Below are 15,579 nucleotides of genomic sequence, written 5' to 3'. Positions count from 1 at the left end.
CCTGACTGAAGGCAGTGCCTGAACTGGAGACCCAGTGAAGACTCGCGGTTCACACTAGCCGCTGCCCCATTTCATCCTGGTATGGGAGGTCGTTTCTTTGTACCAAAGGCTCGGCTGGCCTCCCCCAGACCTGCGGGGAGGGAGCTCAGTAGGTGGCCTGCGCATGGCGCCTGGCTTGCTGAGAAACCGAGCCGTCCAAAGGCAAGCGCCCAGTGCGCCCGGGCCGGACAGGCGGCTGCCTGGCTGCCTGGGACAGTGTGGCTCAGTCCACCTGGGATGCTCCGTTCAGGCTCAGGTTGCCGCCTGGCGATTGGCGGTCGAGCTGGAAGGGAGGGTCCGCAGGAAACGCGACGCGGGGATGCCGCCCCCTATCTCAGATGGAAATTTCCACTCTGCAAAGCGGGAAGAAAGCAGAGGGTGTCGTCCTCCGCGTGCTCCGGCCGCTTGGATCCTGCCCGGGGCGCAGAACACTCGGTGAGCGGGGTCCTGCCTGTGTCGCGGGTCCGCGCTAGCGCTCGGGACGGGTTGGCGGTCCTGGTTCTGGGAGTCCCTGGACAGTGCCCTGTGGGTTGGATCGCTGCACACCGTGACCCGACAGACCACAGCAGAGTGACCGGGCGCACGGAAGGAAGGCACCCTGCATTAGCGAGCGCGCTTTCCAAAAACGTGGTTTGCCAAGCTCGCCGCCTCTGCGGCCCACGAGGGTTCCAGGGTGGGTACTCGGAGACCCCCTCGTGCGGCTGCAAGGCTGGGGGGGTGACCTTGCTGGGGGCCAGCCATAGGTGCTCAGGGATTCCCGCGACATGTCCCCACATGGCTGGACCCGGGCCCATCTTCGGGGCTGAAAATAGTCTCCTGGTCCCGGACAGCTGGGTCGAGCAAGGCGGGCGCAATCCTTGCCCAGCCCAGGATTTGGGAGCTCCCCAGAGGTCTCTGAGAGTGAGAAAGGCGAGGGAGTGCCGGGGCAGGAACCTGTGGGGGCGATTCCAAGGGGGCTGGGGGCTGGGGAGGCAGACCCCGCTCCAGGTGAGGGGCAGAAGAGGGGTCTGGGACGGAGGATGAGGGCAGGAAGGACATGGAGGAAAGAGGGAAGGAATGGGGTTGCCAGGGCCGGGCACCGGACGCAGGCAGGTGAGCAGGGTCAGGCGGAACCAGCGTCGCGAGGCTGCAGGTGGCACAGGAGTGCAGGAGGGTGCTGTGCCAGGCCAGCCTAGGTGGACTTGGGACTCAGACGCAGCCTCAGTGGCACCGCGACTGCACTGATGCTGGCCTGGCTCCTGGCCCCTTGTGGGGAGACTTGATCCTCCGGGGAAGCCCCGGGGGCCCGGTTGGAGGTGTGGGGCCACCCTGAGCGTTCAGAGCCATGAAGTGGGACTAGGAGGCCACTGATGTCTGCTTCCCCGAGCAAAAGGGCAGACTGCAGCTGCCTGTGCCCTGACCCCAGCTGCCCGCCCTGCCACCCTGTGCTCCCTATTGCTGCTGGCCTGGAGCCAGCCTGGCACCGCCTCCTGGGAGAAGGGGTGGGTGTGCAGGGAGGATGTCCTCAGGGTCTTCTGTTGAGCCCACTGGAAACAAGCCTGAGTGTCGTCTATGTGTGTCTGTGTCGTTTGTGTGTCTTTGTCTCTATGTGGGTCTGTGCTTTTGTGTGGGTATGTGTCTGTGTATCCTGGGTGTTTGTGTCTCTGTGTTTGTGTATGTGAGTCTTGTGTGTGTGTCTGTGTATACGTGTTATCTGTGTCTCTGTATATGTATATATGTCTGTGTGTCTGTGTGTGGATCTCTGTATTGTGTGTGTGTGTGTGTGTCTGTGTGGGTATGTCTCTATGTACGCCTCTGGAACTGTTTTTGTGTGGGTGTGGGTGTGTCTGTGTATATGTGTTGCTCTGTGTATGTGTTTGTGTCTTTGTGGGTCTGTTTATGTGCTTCCTGTGTCTCTCGGTGTGTGTGTGGGGTCTGTGTGGGTATGTCTGTGTCTGTGACTGTCTGTCTGTGGCTCTGTTGTCTCCCTCAGGGAATCCCCTGCTCCAGAAGCAAAGCTGTGTGAACCCTACTGGACAGTCTGGAAGGGCGTACTGTTCATTTTTATGTTGTGTATAGTTTGTCGTGCTCTTCTGATTGCCTGCTACGCTTACCTCAATAGTTACTTCAATAATGTGTGTTGGATTATTTTTAAAAAGCTTTTTGATCATTGGAGGTCTGTAAATTTATTTCCATATGAACTGGTTATTTTGTATAAAGTACATTCTTAAAATCTCTGGGTGTGTCTCTGTGTGTGCGTGTGTATGCATGTGGGTCTGTGTGTGTGTGTGTAACACAGTCTCTCAAGTTCTAACAAGTGCATCTACAAGTACATCCTGCCTCTCTGTGGGAGTCTGTTGGGACAGAGATCTTCCCAGATTACTGAACACCTTTTGTGTTCGGAGACAGGGAGCATGTGCTGAGTGTATTTCATCACAAAACAACACAGAGCTGGGAGACAGGTGCCCGGGGCTGGGCAGCCCTCTCTGGGGCCGGGGAGAGCTGGAGGCTAGCCTTGCTGGTCCGCTGAGACCACATCTTTGTGTTTCACCAAGTGCTTCCTGGTGTGAGTATGTGCCCTCGCAGCAGCCGTGTGAGCTGGAGCTGTTTGTACACCCATTTCACAGATCAGCAGAGGGAAGCACACGAGTGCTAGCAGAATGCCTCTGGAGGGCCTCCTGGCAGTAATTGTCTCAGCGTGCCTTATCAATAGGCAGGCCCCGGAAGGCTGATTTTAGGGACAGAAACTCACCTCTGGGTGTGAGACAGAATCCTGCCTGGGAGCCAGGCAGTTCCAGGACTGGGACTTTGGAATACGCGTGGCCTCCCTGCGGTCCACTTCAGCGCAGGCGCTGAGGACAGCAGAGAGACGTGGCGGCTCGTGGCCTGTGTGCCAATGCCTCCCCTCTCGGGCAGAATCGCCTTTGTTCATTTCTGAGTGTCCTCTGGGTGTCTTTCTATCAGTTCTTTTTTAGGAGTCACCTTGTTTTTAAAAGCTTAAGCTCTTTTCTTTTTTGCATTTGAAAGCAGAGATCCCTGTGAAAGCCCAGGGTTTGGTGGGCTTGAGGGCCGATATTGTGTACTCTTGGTGACACAGTGTTCACAGGTGTGCGTCCCCTGCAAGCCTCTCGCATGTCCCCGCTGTGCTGATGACGTCCCACAGGGAGGACAAGCAGCAGTGGGGGGAGGGGAGAGCGGGGACGGATGGGCCCTCTGAGACCAGCCTGCGTCCCGAGTCTCTGCGCCCTGACTCTCAGGTGAGCGTCACACTGCCCTGCATGCTGTAGGCTCTGGTTGTGCTCTTTTAAAGGCAAGGGCATTGGAGCTAAAGGGACGGTGCTGGCCCTGGGACCACAGCTGTCCTGTGCCAAGGCTCTTGTGTGTTCCGTCAACACAGACATAAAGTAAAGACAGCTGGGAGGGAGCAGACACACAGCTCAGGAGAAAGAGCCTTAGCAACGCCTAATGTCGCCCAGCAGGAGGTGAGCGGGGCAGAGGGAAAGAGAATTCCACTCCCCCTCATCTCACCCTCCCATTTCTGCAGTGACCTAATTCTGCTGGCTCTCTGCAGTCACTCAGGGACCCTGTCTTCCTGGGGCCACCTCAGAGAGTTCCTTTATCTCTGTCTCCCCAACACCTTGCACAGCACTGGGCAGGTACTAGGTCCTCAAGAAATGGTCACGGGATAGCAGTGCTGGGGTGGTGGGAAGGACAGACAGACCACAGTTCCATCAGAGCCGGCAGGACCAAGGCAGCTGGCTCCCACGCTGCAGGCTCAGCACCTGGCTCAGGCTGGGGTGCGGGGCAAGTTCAGGGCTTTGCCGTGCCTGAGCCAGGCTTGGAAGCAGAAACAGCAGTTACCCAGGAAAGACTGGAGCACTGACAGAGGCAGAGAAGGGAGAGGGTGGGAGCAGCCCTGGGGAGTGGGGAAGCAAAGGAGAGGCTGGGGAAGGACTTGCGCCGGGCACAGGAGTCGGCAGTGTGCTCGCCACTCGCTCATTCGCTAGGGCTCGTCATGGTGTCCAGCCCTTCAGACTCCTGACCACGCCAGGGTGCTCAGAGGCAAGGACGGGGCTTCGCTGTGTCCTGGAAGGGAAACCACGCTGCCTTTCTGCCTCCCGGGGATGCATTTTACTTGAGAGTAGACAGTCTACACAACACAGGGATTTCCAAGCAGCACCCATCTGTGTGTGAGTGAGATGGGCGCTTTCTCTGCTGATTTTAGGTTTTGCTGGCTCTGTTTTTCATTTCAGAGTCAGAAGAGCAGGATGCTAAATGTGTTTTTTTAAAGATTTATTTTACCTATTTGAAAGGCAGAATTACAGAAACAGAGAAGGAGAGACAGAAACAGAGACAGAGAGCGAGAGAGCGCGCGCTTCCATTTGCTGGTTCACTTGCCAAATGGCCGCAATGGCCGGAGCTGGGCCAGACTGAAGCCGGGAGTCAGGAGCTTCTTCTGGGTCTCCTGTCTGGGTGCAAGCACTTGGGCCATCCTCTCCTGCTTTCCCAGGTGCATTAGCAGGGAGCTGGATTGGAAGTGGAGCAGATAGGAATCAAACCAGTGCCCAGTGCATCGCAGGTGGCAGCTTAACCCATTACACCACAGCGCCAGCCCCACTTAATACACTTTTAAGAAAGAAGGCAAGGTAGGGAGTTGCGTGGCCCTAACTCGTGCTGCCCTGCTCTCGCCCCAGGAGATGTGTGCGCTGTGAAGAGAGGCCCGTGTGCCTCTGAGCCTGCACCCTTGGTTATGTTAGCAGGGACTCCCAGCAGCTGGACCCTGCAAAGAATCCTCCAGGTTAAATCCTCCTCATTTTAGCTTTGAATCTCTGGGCAGCTTTCTGAGTTATCCTGAGCTTGGGCTGCTAAGTCTGTGAAGCCAGGGTGGCAACAGCATCTGCCTCACTGACGGCTGGGGTTGCGGTGAGTTACGGTGCGCCAAGGTGCAGAGTAAGCGCAGGATGTGGTCGCCATTATCATCCGTGTTGCCCAAGTGTTACTGGAATGCTACTTACTCATGTGTTTTCCTCCAGTGTCCCAACTAAAGTGACGGATGTAAGCGAGGGGATGAGAAAGGACTGGGTAGTGCTCAGGCAGGCCGGTCCACACAGCAGGTCAGCACCTGCAGATCAGGACTGAAGAGCTCCCGGCTTCCTGTTGGCTGCTTCCTGTGGCCCCTGCTAGACCCAGTGTGTGTGCGTCCATCCTTAAAGTAAACAGCACTGCTGTCACCCGGTGTCCACAGTGCCTGGTGCAAACAGACGCCGGCCCGTGTGTGTGCGGGAAAGTCTGCCTCTGCTCCTCTTTCGACAGTATTTATTCTTCAGGTACTTTCCCATTTAACTGTTCTAGGTCTTTGCAAAGGGAATTCATGCGTTAGTTGATGTAAACATTTAAATCAAGTGATTTATTTAATGTGTACTATAGTACACGGCTAAGGGTGCGGGCTTGGGAGCCACAGCGTTGGATGTGAGCTCGGTGCTCTCGCAACTGGGCTTCCTGGGTTCTGACGCTGGCTCTGTCATCTGGGCTTCCTGGATTCCACTACTGAGATTTTCTGGGTCTTTTGCCTTCTCTGGGCTGGCTGGGTTCAGGCTTTGGCTCCCCTACTTTTCACCCCAAAGCCCTTGAGCCGTTTAGTTAACCCGACTGCCTCACTCTTCAGCTCTAAAATGGGGGCTGTAGCAGTTCCTCCCTTGTGGGGACTTAGAGGGATTAAAGGAGTTAACGTTTATGCAACGTTTAGAACCCCAGCTGGCACTTTGTAAGCTCTGGAACTGTTTGTCACATCAAGCAGGTGGAGAAACTCAGGTTTTCCACTTAGACACATTAGCAGTGCCTGCTGTGCCTTACTGCAGTTAGCACTTCGTGATGTGTGGCTGTCCTTGGGATCACTGCTCAGCTTTCCTTCTGTCACCTGCGGGGAGGAGGCACCCTGACTCAGCCTGTGCTTGGACCACAGTGTCACTGGCTGCTGCCGCCTCCCAGCTCTCTCGCCCCACCTGTGTTTGCCTTGCCCTCGCCCTCGCTCCTTGTGCCAACACTCTCCTCAGGGCAGGAACTTTGCTCTTTGTTTTGGCTGATTTTACAGCATGGGTACACTCCTCCTATAAAAATGCTAAGGAAGGAAGGGGATAAGGTGGACTGCACCATGAGGGGACTAGGGGACAGGTGGTCAGGCGCAGCTCTGAGCACGTGGGTGCCCAGCGAGGCCGCAGCTTGGCAGGGTGCTGGCGCAGGGTGGTGACTGCTGGGCAGTGTGTCCCGGGTGTGCGCGTGACAACACCCACACTGCCAGGTTTGCCAGCCACTTTTGCAGCAGGTTGGGGACTTGGCAAGTGGTAGTGAGGTGGAGGTGGAAGTGGACGTGGAGGGCAAAGGTGAGAGGAACTGATAAAGAGAGCCTCTGTGCTAAGAGACATCCCGGGTACGCACGGAATGCCCGTGGTGTGTGCAGTCGCATTTGGGAATGCCTTACAAGGAACACAAAAGGTTTGTAAAAACTATGCCCACAGTAGCCTCCGTCTCGAGTGAGAGTGCTCTAGCCTCACTCGGTGAATGCCCCAACCCCCTGTGAGCCCTGCATGGACAGAGCTGTTGGGTGAGGATCCCGAGGCCACACTCGCTTCACTCCTGCAGCAGCACTGTCAGAACAGAGACGCCGGCCTGCACGAGTGGCCTGCTGCGTCCACTCTCTCCGTGGGCCATGCGCAGGCGTGTGGTGTCTTCTGAGAACTTCCAGGCCCCCAGAGAGTGTTCCATCGAGGTACTCAGCACGGAATGAACACCAGAACGCTGGCACCGGTCGGGTGTGCATAGGGTTGGGTTTGTTCATTGTATCACTGGGGTAGGTGTGCACAGCTGCTGCTCTGTCACAGCACACAAGTGTAGCATCGCAGAGATCTCCCTGCTGTCACCCGCCCGCCCTGCCTGCCCCGGCCACCACAGGCTGTCCTCTCCGGATCTGCATTTCGAGGATAGCACGCAGATAGAGCCACGCTGCACACCTTTTTTGAGGCTGGTTTTTCATTGCTCAGCACGATCCTCTGCTGAGGAAGGCAGCAGCCCTCCTCCTCAGGGCTGGGCAGTGTGCGGTGCACCCTGGCTGTCATTTTAGGGTGCCCACCTGGGGGGACCCCAGTGAGACTGAAGGGGTGCTGAGGGCTTTGGTGGTGGAAGGGTGAGGATAAAAGTACTTGGCGCAGCGTCTGCGCGTGGCTTGGCCTCCTCACTGGAACAGGGGCCGCTAGGGACGGCAGCGAGGGGTGTAACCTGGTACCTGTGACCTGGCCTGTGACTGGACACTCAGTGAAAACAGTTCAGGTTGGTGGAGCCCTATGGAAGCTGTGCCTGTGCAGGTTAGTGCTCTCAGGCCGAGCTCGGCCACTTCCCCGGCAGCCCAGCGCCGCCCTCCAGAGACCTGTGTCAGCAGGAGCGTGGCTGCTGTCCGCGCTTCGCCGCGGAGGCCGTCCCAGCCGCAGGGAAGCTGGGTGATGGGGGAGGCGCCTTTGCGCCATCGCGTGCGCTCTTGCGCCCCCTCTGCCCAGCGGCGTCTCCTGGAAGCTGCGGGCACACGCCCCAGGTGGTGGCGGTGGCTGGGCGGGGCGGGGTGTCGCTGTGTTAGCTGTGACTCCGAGTGGGTGCGTGTGTGTTTAAGGTTTTTGCTTGAAGGAGAAGAGGTCGTTTTCCGGAGCTCTGTAGACAAAAGTCACACATTAGGTATAAATTACTCTCATGCTGTTTTGTAATGCTGTGGCCGTGTCCACGATTTGAGGAATGAAGCCACATAGAATGCTTTATGTTGTGTTTTCTACCAAAATTCCTTCAAGTTCAGACTCCTTCAGCTGGCCCCCGAGGCCAACTTCAGCCAAAGTCCACACAAACGTCCCACTTTAACTAAAACTGGTTTGCTGAGGTCAACCTGTGACCCCGGGTCCCCGCCCAGACCTCTCCTCTCCTCTCCTGGAGCTGTAAGGTGCAGGAGACACGGCCCCTGCGCTGACTGCCCCAGTTCTGTTCAGCATGTTGTATAGACAGGGTCCTGTTGTAGGAGTCGTGTCCAGCCAGCGTGGGCGCCTGACGGTGATGGCGTGTCCGCAGGAGCTGGCCGCTGCCGCCAGGTGTGGGCTGAGGCTCCACGCCCCACCTGCGCCCCAGCTTCGGTCTCCGGGTGAGCTTCTCTGTCTTCCTGCCCCACCTGCGCCCCAGCTTCCGTCTCTGGGTGAGCTTCTCTGTCTTCCTGCCCCTCCTGCACCCCAGCTTCGGTCTCCGGTGAGCTTCTCTGTCTTCCTGCCCCTCCTGCGCCCCAGCTTCGGTCTCCGGTGAGCTTCTCTGTCTTCCTGAGCATCCGTTGTGGGTGCTCAGTGCTGGTGCTAGGCCCAGGCATGGCCTTGGTGAAAATCCTCATCAATTAATATGACTGCGACTAATGAGAACTAGAGAGCCAACTTTCAGACGTTGCAAAATGAGTAGGACTGTGGTCTGAAGGAAGCAGGCCACACCGCGTGACAGTTGAGCTTCTCCGTGTCGGCCACTCCACCTTGACTGCACCCTGAGAAGGGACAGGCCCTTCCTCGCAGCCGGGAAGTGCCCCTCCCCACCCCCTTCTTGGGGTCCGACAGAAGTAAGCAGGTGCACCTTGGCATAGCCTTCGTTGTTGGCGAGCAGTAATTGAGGGTGGTCAGTTTCTGTGAAGAGGGTGTGTGTGCAAATAGTTGGCTCGCCGATGCTGGGCGACCTGTCCTTGAAGAGCTGCAGCCTTGGTATTGCGAGAGCGCCAGGTGTCCGCCCGCTGGCTGATCCGCAGAGGCCAGCTGCAGGGCTTCCTGACGCCCCTGCCCACGGCTGCAGGTCCCTGGAGCGCAGCTGCCGTCGGGTTGAGCGTGTGCGCAGCAGTCTCTGCTCACAGGGAGTTTCGCGATGGAGATCTGGAGCTCCTGGAAGAAAGGGCGGTGGGGACGCTCCCTGCCTTCTCCAGGCAACGGTGCCCTCCCGGACGTGACCCCAGAAGCACCAGGAGCAAAATAGCAGACAGACGGGGGACCTCAGACCGCCGGGGACGGCTGGATCGGAAGTCCTGGTGTTCACCCAGGGAGCGTGCGAGTGAAGGCAGGGAGGACACACGTGGCGGGCCGGGCAGCGTCGCAGCCAAGAACGAGGGCCCACTCCGCGTTCACACAGGAGTTGATCTGTATGAGCCCACATTTTTCCTCCCGCTTCCTCTTACTCTGAGTGGTGCTGAGCAGGGGCTTCCAGTGTAGAATTCCTGCAGGTCCTCCCAGCACTTGAGTGGCACGCTGTTCCTGGACCTAAACAATCCCCACTTCCCCGGGATGGGGCAGGTCTCCCTAAGCTGCCCCTGGGGGAGGTCTGGGACCAAGCTAAGGAGGCTCTGCAGCTTGGGCAAGTCTTTTCGATTTCCAAATGCTGGCTGCTTCCAAGGCATGCTTCCATTGCTGCTTCTCATTCTATCACATAAAATTCCCGTTTCTATTTTTTAGCCCCTGTCGTACACATAGGGTGATGTGTAACTTCTTACCTAACCAAACTGCAGGTGTTCTGTCCAGCACAGGACACCTTCTGCAGAGTGAAAGGCAGCCTGCAGAATAGAGAAGGTGTTTCTACAACGTAAGCGGTTAGGATGCCAAAAATGTAATGCACTCCTACACAACAACTCACTTAAAAAAGGGCAAAAGACATTCTCTAAAAAAGAGGTGATTGGCCAACAGCAGCATGAGGGGGTGCTCTGCATCACTAAGCATCGGGGACACAGCCCCTCCCTCGAGTCAGGTGACCAGCGTTGTTGAAGACGTGGAAAGGGGGGTTCCGTCTTCGTCGGTAGGGGTGGAGATTAGAACAGTGTGGAGGTTCCTCAAGAAATTAAAATAGAGCTTGAACATGATCAGCAGTCCAGTGCTGGGCATTTACCCAAGGACTCGGAATCTGGGTCAGGAGGCAGTGTGGTGCCCCGTGTTCACCACGGCACTGTCCACGGCAGCCGAGGTACAGCAACAACACAGATGTCCATGGCAGCGAGTGGACCCAGAGAACATGGTATGCACACTAGATGGGATGCAGAAGTTTGTGACGGTGGATGAACCTGGAGGACGTCGTGTTAAGTGAAATAAGCCAGGCACACAGGCGCGAGTCCTGATTGCAGGTGTGCGAGTGCCCTGGGGGGTGCAGCTGTGAGTGCGCGGCTGGGGAGGGCTCATGCGAGCTGCTGACAGGCACGGGTTTCGGCTGTGTGTGCTGGACTGGCTGTGGAGATCTGATCACACACTGTGTGGTGTGAGGAAGGTAGGACTGAGGTGAAGTGCTCCAGCCACAAACTCAACACAGGTGCCCAGGCAGGTGATGGACAAGTCTGGCATCCATGATGGTGATGGTTTCATGCATACGTATGTCCAGACTCTCTTCAGATTGTGCACATTAATTGCATGCAGCCCTCGTGTATGAAATATACTTCAATAAAGTATTAAAATAATACAGTAAAGACACGCCTTAAAATTAACATTTTATTGAGCATGATTTACCCTTCTGTGCCTCATAGTATTCCATATTCGTGATTATAAACCTCATCTGTAATGGCAGAACTGCAGAGTGCTAGTGACAGAAATTCCTGGATGGTCAAAGGAATTTCTGCTATCTTCCTTTTGCTTTCGGCATTGCCACACTATCAAGAAAAGGCACATAATAGTTCCAGCCTAGAAACTTGAATCTGGCATGAAAAACTCGCGGCATATTGGAGAGTGGAGAGAACCTCCATGTTCACCCAGCTGCCATGGTGATCACCCTAGTCGGCATATTTCATCCGTGTCCACTCCTTTCCCTCTCTGCTACCCTCCTCAGCCATTGCTAGATTATTTCCAAGCAAATCTAAGTCATTGTGTACTTTGTTCCGTGCATGCTTCATTAAGCACCTCAAAAAGAAAAGGACTCTAAGAAAAACTAAAAATACCGTCACACTTGCACGCTCAGCAGTGTCAAATATTCAGGCAGGGTCCAGATGTCGGGAGTTCGTATTCTCGGTCTCCGTCTTCCCTTCCCTGCCTCCTGCTCTCCTCCTTCATTTGTCTGAGTCAGAATCCAAACAGGGATCACACTCATTGATTGGTGTGTCTTCTAATAAAATCTCCTTTAATCCATAGATTGCCTCTCCTCTCTTGTTCCCTCTCTTACAACGTGTTCAACACTGGAACCCACCCTTGTTGGCTGTGCGACTGCTGATATCCCCTGGTCCCACTGTTTGCCTTCCTCAGTCCCACTCCACTTCAGAAGAGAAGTGACACCACCCTTCGTTGGCCTGTTCTGTGCGGTCCTCCAGCCTGTATTTTGCTGAATGTCCTCGTGCTTCAACCCCATGCTTCTTCCTGAATGACCTTGGCTGTTGGGCTTCAGGGCCATGCTGGCCTCATGCAGGGGTGCCTCTCAGCTTCTTTTGGACTTCAGGGCAGAGCTGATGGGTCATGGGTGTTGTTTGGATTTTAAAAATTGCTCCACATGACTTCTTTATTTTTATTATTATTTGGAACTCAGAGGTTCAGAGACAGGGAGAGACAGACCGATCTTTTATCTGCTGGTTCATTCCCCCAATGGCTGCAGCAGCCAGGGCCAGGCTAGGCCGAAGCCAGGAGTCAGGAACATCATCCAGGTCTCCTACCTGGGTAGCAAGAGCCCAAGAACTTGGGCCATCCACTGCCTTTCCCAGGCCGTTAGCAGGGAGCTGGATTGGAAGTGGAGTAGCCGGGACAGGAACCAGCACACCTATGGGATGCTGATGTCACAGACTGTGACTTTACCTGCTACACCACAATGCTGGCCCCAACTTTATTTTTGAAAGTAGTTTTCTATTACTGATATACTCAGCAATATTTACTACAAAAAATATATATGTGATTTATTAAATATATGTGAGTGGGAGGAGGCAGGCATCTGACTCAAGTTGGGATGCTAGGTTGTGACGCCTACATTCAGTACTAGAACGCTGGAGTTTGACTCCCAGGTCCAGCTTCGTGGTAATGCAGACCCTGGGAGGCAGAAAGTTATGGGTCCCTGCCACCCATGTGGGAGACCAAAATGGAGTTCTTGGCTCCTGGCTTCAGCCTGCCCCAGCCCTGGCCATTGTGGGCATTTGGGAAGTGAAACTGTGGTTTGAAGGCCTCTCTCTCTCTCCCACAAATACATACACATGTACATGGATCCATACACACATATATATACAGTTCTAAAGCAGTGTGTGTGGGAACAGTGGTTTGCCTGTCCTCAGATTGCTGTGCCGACATGACAGCCAGATGGTGTCCACAGGAGGGGTCGTTATGTCACTGTGGCTACTGTTCTGTATGTTTGAAAACCTCCATAATAAGTGAAAGTGAATTGGGATTAAAAGATAAGCTTATTGTGTTGCTAAAATATTTTGAAACCCATCTTTTTTTTGTGGCATACATTCTCCATGGGCTTTTGGAAGGCTGCTCATGTGTGTGTGCGTGTATGTATGCAAGTGCATGTTCACGTGGGTGTGTGCCAGTGTGCATGTGTGTTTGAGTTTCTAGCTTTGAAGATGTTCCACTTCTGTAGTCCATGTGAACACTAGAGCCGGCTTTCTGTCCTCCACCCACATAAGCTGAGAAGAGTGAGGAAGGCAGGGCACACCTTGGGCACGCGTTTCATCGCTCACAGGGATTGACCATGACCCAAAGCAAAAAGCCTGTGGCTCCCCCTGAACCTCGGGCATTTTCCCGCTGAGCAGTGACTCGGGCCAGGCCTGGGGTGAATGTGCTCCCTGCACCGCGGTGCCTCACAGGCTGGTTAATATTAAACGCACAGATTGCGAAAGGTGTCTTTTACAGGTTGTTTTCTCAGATCCTAGGGGTCAGGGCCAAATCTCCTTTCCGGCTTTCTGACCGAGCTGGTCAATAGTGCAACGGTAACAATGCAGCTCAGAGCCTGAGGTGTGAAACTAACTTAATCCCACAATCAGTTTCACTCAGTCAGATGACTCATAAATGAAGGTTAGTAAGGAGACCTGGGCCGTTCAGGAACTTAAATATCTCCTGTCAGTCCTCCTAGTCAGCTCGTGTATGTTTTTATCAGACATAACTGAGTCCTAGAATGTTACACAGGATTTTATCTACTTACTGGTTGAAGACTTACTAAATAGGCCCCACATCAGGCACTGGAGTCAGATGGTTCTGTAGACACAGTGGCTGCTCTGGACTGGCAGTGTGACTCGGGGCTGGTGGCAGTGGGGGGACATGGGCACTGTGTCCTGTCTCCTGGACAGAGGAGAGCCGAGGCACAGAGATGCGAGCAGCTAGCCCAGAGCCGGACAGCTAAGAAGCAGAGTTAACCCAGGACATGGAGCTGCCTGCACAGGGAGTCAGACCCCAGCCATCTGGAAGGGCGAGGTGTGGACAGGTGTCGCAGCCCCGCCAGCCTGCTCAGCAGCAAGGCCTCCTAGAGGCAGGGGCTCTGAGGATGGTTGGACCCACCCTGCCTGTTCTGACCTTGTTTGGCCAGGCCGTGGTAAAGCCAGGTTAGGATCTGAGTCCTTGCGCCTGACCCAGAGTGAGTGCCCTGTCCACTCAGCTCTCTATCTGATGAAGTTTGGAGTTCAAGTGAGACAGCCACAGTGCACTTAAGGATTGTGTGTGGCCCGAAGGGTGGACACTGAGCGCCTTTGATTGGGAAGGAAGACCACCGCATGTGCCCCCTGGTAGACAGAAATGCAGAGCACAGGGTGCAGGCCTGGGTCTCTGTTCACACACATGCCTGTGGCACAGAACGCGAGGCTCACGTGTGTGTGTGGGCAGAGCTCCTGCAGCAGCAGCCCACTGCAAAGACCCCCGATGACCGGCAAGCTGCAGTCTGTCGGGTAAAGCAGAGGGAAGCCTGATGAGGCACGGGCAGTCCCATGTGCACAGTAGGTGTCCGTGATGGCTCGCTGAGCAGGAAGCGGGAGAACGCATCACCCTGAACACTCACTCAGGATGTGCAGGCTGTTCTCTGCTTGTTAGAGGGACACAGATGCAGGGAGTGCGCTCACCCTCTGCTGGTTCGCAGCCAGGCAGGAGCTGGGCGTTCAGTCTGGGTCTCCCACTGGGGCAGAACTCCAGCACTTGAGCTGTCACGCCTGAGCAGGAAGCTGAAGTCAGGACTCGGACGTGGAGCGCGGGCGACTTAGCCATGCGGCCGAGTGCCTGTCCTGAATTGAAGCACTGAGAACCGGGACGGTAACTGCACGCCAGAGCTCATGATCAGCGCGTTTCTGTTGGGAAGCCTGCTCACTTTTCCTTGACCACTGACGCTTGTAGGAGTTCTTGTCCAGACAGCAGAATTTTGGCCGATTTGAGCTAGTCATGTTGACAGTGTATCCTGGGCTCATCAGATTTCCATGTGTTATGTACTGAGATAGCACCTGGTACGTGGGGGGTCTGCAGCGGTCGTGTCATACTCAAGAGATTGTGTTTTGGTTTTTGCACGAGGAGACACGCTGGTCATTGGTGGGGTCTTCTGTATGGGAGTGTGGAGCAGGCAGTGCAGCAGGGGAGAAGAGTCTGTGAGTGGAGGGGTCCGGAGACCCTGAAGCTCCGCCTCAGCCCTCAGCCTCGGCCCAGGAGATGCCGTCAGCCGTCAGCAAACGGGCAGTGCCCGCAGTGGCCCCATCACCCCCCTCCCTCACCTCTGGACCCTGCGAGGAAGAACGAGAGTGTGGATGCTGTCACCAGCACCAGGCAAGGTGCTGATGTCATTTGCTTCATCCCTCTTGACGCAGGTGAGGTGTGTTTCTGCTTGGGAATTCGTGACTTACTGTGGGCCCGGGGCGATGGAGCCGTCCAGGAGCCCCCCAGGGAGGAGCTCCCGTGAGCCTGGGCTCTCCTGTTCTCTGCCAGATGTGTTCGCTCATGGGGTGCAGAGGAGCAGGCTCGCTGGCCAGGGTGCCTGTGCAGAGGGAGGGGCTCCACACATTTTCTTCCCCACCTGGAATCCTGAACTGCCTCGGGCACTGATGGGCGGGCCTCTGCACAGCATGTAAGGAGTCCCAGGGCTGCCGACCCTGCGGGCGAGGGTCTTGTGCTCCCTGGGCGCTCTCACTTCTGGCCTCTGCCACTCTGGGCTCCCCATCTGGCTCCTCCTGCCGGCTCCTCCTCTTCCAACTTCAGTCCAGCTGTCACCTCCTCCAGGAGGTCTTCCCTCTCCCCGCCGCCCGCTGAGTGCCACACTTGCAGCCCCAGATCCCGAGAGCGCCTCACGCAGCAGGCCAGGCTGCACGTCGCCCGAGGCGTGTTGGGCCTTTGATTGCGCCTTGCTTGGCTCCCGCGTACAGTCAGCACCGTGCGCTGAGCTGCCCTGTGACAGTGCCTCCTCGTTAGGCCACGGTGCAAATTGCTGCTCTCAGGAGGACCGTGAGGTCTGTGGGAACTCTCGCCACGTTTTCAGAAGGAGTGGGAGCCGTGGACTGTGGCTCGACGCACTCCTCAGGGCTCCCTCAGCGTGGGCGATGCTCAGGGGAGTGGAGAACAGCTCAGTGAGAGCAGGGACCGAGCTTGCGGGGAGCGGGTC

The 15,579-nt window shown here is 55.9% G+C and overlaps 1 protein-coding gene across 6 annotated transcripts in view; it reads left to right on the top strand.

Annotated features, from left to right (window-relative positions):
- SLC38A4 (solute carrier family 38 member 4) overlaps positions 1–15,579 on the top strand; it is a 72,494-nt gene that overhangs the window by 20,320 nt on the left and 36,595 nt on the right. Inside the window, exon 1 of one of the 6 annotated variants that reach the window (XM_051851003.3) lies at positions 221–474. The exons of 1 other annotated variant lie outside the window; for it this stretch is intronic. The gene's annotated coding sequence lies outside the window, so the exon portion shown is untranslated. Of the gene's footprint in view, positions 1–220; positions 713–5,223; positions 5,346–15,579 lie in introns of those variants that run through there. 4 more of the 6 variants (XM_089304817.1, XM_051851008.3, XM_089304818.1 and 1 more) reach the window with 4 other exon arrangements.

This window comes from Oryctolagus cuniculus, chromosome 9, assembly GCF_051225735.1.
Source record: "Oryctolagus cuniculus isolate XC-2025 breed Fujian yellow rabbit chromosome 9, ASM5122573v1, whole genome shotgun sequence".
In the NCBI taxonomy this organism is placed as follows: Eukaryota; Metazoa; Chordata; class Mammalia; order Lagomorpha; family Leporidae; genus Oryctolagus; species Oryctolagus cuniculus.
Note: the sequence above shows the minus strand (reverse complement) of the source record. Positions and strands in the feature narration are given on the sequence as shown.